The following is a 4779-nucleotide window of genomic DNA, read 5'->3' on the forward strand; positions in this document are numbered from 1 at the left end:
TTTTTGCTCATTATACATGTACATTGGAAAGTGAAAAGATGTGTTGTCAAATTCACCTCTGTATGCCTTGGGATGTGCAGTGCTATTATAGCTAGTTCTTGGTCCATGACATACTGCATAATAATGGTTGGGAATTTCTTATCTCTCCCTCCTCTTTGGCCAAAATTAAGAAGATATACTTGACCTACTACAATAAATCTTTGTCAGAAGAAGCTTTTTTAATACTTTTTATGCCTCCACCACAAAGTGGTTGGGGCATATAGTTTTACCCTTGTCCGTCCTTCCACAACATCCAGTTTCCAGACTTTTTTTCTAAACACCTCAAGAAATTGAATTGATTTTTTGTAGGCAGGTGTATATTGATGAGTTACAGATTGAGTTTGAGTTTTGTTCCAGGTCATTGATTTTTTATGGAGTTGTAACATTATAAGTGCTCATTTACAAATGGCAATGAATCATTGTACATAGTTTCAAGTCTATCCAAAAAGCCATTTAGGAGGAGAAGCGTTCACAAGATTTTGTGACAAGAGTCTGGGCGGACAGAGAGTACAAAAACAATATGTCTCCCCGTGGAAGAGGGGAGACATAATAATTATGTCTCCCCACTTCCAGGGGTAGACATACACATGTATTTATTTCTGTCAGCCTGTCACTAAATTTTTGAACACTTCTCCTGTATGACTTATTAGATAGACTTGAAACTTTGTACAAAGCTTCATTGCCATTTGTAGATTTACACATTGTTGGCAAGCGAGAATCCAATTATTTTCCTAAACATTATGGATATAAGAGGGGTGGAGAGTGTTAATTAGCTTGTTAATACTTCTCTTGTATGGCTTTTATGATAGACTTGAAATTTTGTGCATTGCTTCATTACCATTTGTACATGTAGATGTGCATCAATTTGCTAAAGTTATAGTGGATTTAAGAGGGATGGAGGATGTAAAGTAGCTTGTGAACACTTTTTCTCCTATAATCCGATAGACTTGAAACTTTGTACAATGCTCCATTGCCATTGTACAAAGTTGCAATTGGTTGTCGTGCATTAACAATTGAACATTTTTAAATTCTTCTGGATAACTGCCAGTCCAATTCTTTTCAAATTTGATATGAAGCATCTTTAGGACAAGGGGGACATATATTGTAAATTTCAGAACTCCAGCACCCCTGGGGCCTTCAGGGTGGGGCGAAAACTGCCCAAAATTGACCAATTTTCAAAAATATTTTCAAGAACCGCACATGTGCAAGAAAAACTAAATGCATGGTGATGTAGAGCAGGAAGACCTCTACCAAAATTGTCAACTTCATGATCCCCGGGGTAGGGGTTCTGATCCCAAGGCGGGGCCAAACTTACTTTATAGTGTCAATGTGTAAAACACTTAAATAACATCTTTAGTGCTATTGATACTATATTGAAACTAAATAGATATTTAGAAAGAGCAGGTAGTCCTTTACCAAAATTGTAAATGTGATGAACCCAGGGGTAGGGGTTTTGGTATTAGGGTGGGGCCAAAATGGTCAGTTTTTAAGTGTGTGAGCAATAGACATTTTTAACTTCTTGATACATGTAACTACAAGTCCAATTCCTTTCAAATTTTGTATGAAGTATCTTTGGAATAAGGGGGACATAAATTGTAAATTTCAGGATTCCTGGGGCCTTAGGGGTGGGGACAAAAACTGCCCAAATTTGACCAATTTTCAAAAATCTTCTCAAGAACCGTACGTTTAAGAAAAACTAAATGCATGGAGATGTAGAACAGGAAGGACTCTACCAAAATTGTAAATTTCATGATCCCTGGGGTAGGGGTTCTAACCCCAGAGCAGGGCCAAACTTACTATATAGTGTCAATGTGTAAAACACTTAAATAACATCTTCTTTAGTGTTATTGAAACTAAATGGATAATTAGAAAGAGCAGGTAGTCTTTTACCAAGATTGTAAATTTGATGATCCCCAGAGTAGGGGTTCTGACCACGGGATGGGGCCAAACTTAGTATATAGTATTTATGTGTAAGTTTGCTGATCCTGTATAAAATCTAAATGCATACTTACGAATAGCAGAAAAGGATGTACATGTACTAAATATGGTGAATTTTAAAACCCAGGGTTTTTTTACTCTAGGATGGGTCCAAATTAGTCATATCTTTTGATGTTTTAATGTTAATACAACTATTATATTATGTAAAGCCTTTCATCAGTGTATGCACTTTTGAGGGCAGTGAAGTTTTAAGATTTCATAGGCCTTGGGAGTAGTGATACTTTTTAGCTAGTACTCTGGTGACCGATAATTAAGACCCGTGGCCCTCTTGTTTTCGTGTACAAGGCTATGTTCACTTTCTTACTGGTACATATACTTCAGCATGACAGTTATTCTTTTTGTATCGTGGACAACAATGACATTGGTCACATCGATGTTGAATCTTTTCTCCATCTTTTTCCTCAATGCACAAAGTGCAGTTCATAATGTCTATGTTTCTGCTCATGTTTTCTCCTCCATACATTGCAGTACATTTGGTGAGGGGGTGTAATTTCGACCACTTTCATTTTTCGGGGGTTTAGGGAAAATAGGACAGGGTCAGGGAAAATAGGACAGGGTCGGGGAAAATAAGGCAGGGTCAGGGAAAATAGGACAGGGTCAGGGAAAATAGGGCAGGGTTGGGGAAAATAAGGCAGGGTCAGGGAAAATAGGACAGGGTCAGGGAAAATAGGGCAGGGTTGGGGAAAATAAGACAGGGTCAGGGGAAAATAAGGCAGGGTCAGGGGAAATAGGACAGGGAAAATAGGGCAGGGTTGGGGGAAATAAGGCAGGGTCAGGGAAAATAGGACAGGGTCAGGGGAAATAGGACAGTCAGAGAAAATAAGGCAGGCTCAGGGAAAATAAGGCAGACTCAGGGAAAATAGGACAGGCTCAGGGAAAACCAGACAGGGTCGGGGGAAATGAGGCAGGGTCAGGGAAAATAGGACAGGGTCAGGGAAAATAGGACTTGGTCGGGGAAAATAGGGCAGGGTCGGGGGAAATGGGACAGGGTCAGGGAAAATAAGGCAGGGTTGGGGAAAATAGGACAGGGTCAGGGAAAATAAGGCAGGGTCAGAAAATACGACTGGGTCAGGGAAAATAGGACAGTGTCAGGGAAAATAGGGCAGGGTTGGGGAAAATAAGGCAGGGTCAGGGGAAATAGGACAGGGTCGGGGAAAATAGGGCAGGGGCAGGGATAATAGGGCAGGAAAAAAGAGGTACATGGGCCACAATACTGATCCAAGTCGTCTTGTTCCTATACAGAGATAAAGATGTTCATTTCGGGACACTAGAAATATGAATCTTCAGTCCTGTGTACTTTCCTTAAAACAAACTGAAATCTACAATACATGAGGAATTCCTTACATATTAATTCGACACAATTTGCACATGTAACTTTATGGTAGTTTAAGATCTTTAAAGTATAAATTAACCTCTACTGTGCCTCCACCTAGCCAAAGGCAGTTATATTATGAACAAATATGAATTTCCAATACATATTCACAAGTATGCTTGTGGTTTCTGAGAAAGACTTCCAAGATCTCTCCTTTGTATTCATTATGTCTCCCCTCTTTCAGGGGGAGACATTGTTCTTGTACTTTCTGTCTGTCTGTCACAAAATCTTATGAATGCTTCTCCTATATGGCTTATCTGATAGATTCAAAACTTTTCACAAAGCTTCATTGCCATTTGTAGATGTGCATATTGTCGAGACGGGGATCCAATTATTTTCCTAAAAGTTATCGAGGATCTAAAAGGGGTGGAGTATGTTAAAATAGCTTGTGAACACTTCTCTTATGTGACTTATCCGATGGACTTGAAACAATGTACAATACTTCAATACCATTTGCAGATGTGCATATTGTAGGGACAGGGGGATCCAATTGTTATCCTTAAAATTATAGTGGATCTGAGGTGTAGGGTGTAAAATAGTTTGTGAACACTTCTCCTATATGGCTTATCAGAGTTCATAGTATCTATGTTTCTGCTCATGCTTTCTCCTCCATACCATGCAGGTTTCATTTGGAGCACTTCCACTTTGGGAAGCTGGGGAGACCTTTGTTTTTCATAAAAACAATCTCTAGTTTAAGCAAAGTTGATTTTCCACAAAATACTTTTTGTTAAGTGTGGCTGAAATTTGTAAATGCATAAAAAAAATTGTACACAGGCAGATAAAGCAGACACATAGCTGAATAGGCTAATTAAGTTCCATCAGAAAAGTTCATGCACTAGCACGTCAGTCGAATCAGTATAAAAGCAAGAATTTCTCAAGTAGAAAGCAGAATGTACCCGTTTCTCAAATCATACATATTGTACTATATCAGTAATTGTAAAACTTATACGGTACCAATTTTGATGCACCAGATGCGCATTTCGACATTTACTGTCTCTTCAGTGATGCTCAACCGAAATGTTTGAAATCCGAAATAACAATGAAGTTTTAGAGCTATTATAGCCAAAAACAGCATGCCAAAAAAAAGTGGAGTCACCAATTTTTTTTATGCAGGTAGTCATTCTTCGGCCTTAAGAAAGAAATGGGTTAAACAGACATCTAGATTTACTAAATACATGTACATGTATGTATGTAAACCAGGTCCTGTTGTTTGTAAAACCCACCTCAAAATCACACATCTTTCTCAAATTATATTTATTTTCAAATGTCTTCACACTTTAAAATACATTTATATGCAAACAAAATTTTTATAAAAAATGACAAATGTAAAGCATTGTAAAAATTTTACATATAAAAAGAAATCGTATGAA

At 38.1% G+C, this 4779-nt stretch overlaps 1 protein-coding gene across 1 annotated transcript in view; it reads right to left on the reverse strand.

Annotated features, from left to right (window-relative positions):
* Nucleotides 1–4646: 4646 nt before the first annotated feature.
* The window catches only part of LOC125679471 (endonuclease V-like), a 15524-nt gene continuing 15391 nt past the window's right edge, over nt 4647–4779 (reverse strand). Inside the window, 1 exon segment of the mRNA XM_056157109.1 lies at nt 4647–4779. This exon segment is cut by the window's right edge and continues 2586 nt beyond it. The gene's annotated coding sequence lies outside the window, so the exon portion shown is untranslated.

Source organism: Ostrea edulis, chromosome 2, assembly GCF_947568905.1.
Source record: "Ostrea edulis chromosome 2, xbOstEdul1.1, whole genome shotgun sequence".
NCBI lineage: Eukaryota > Metazoa > Mollusca > Bivalvia > Ostreida > Ostreidae > Ostrea > Ostrea edulis.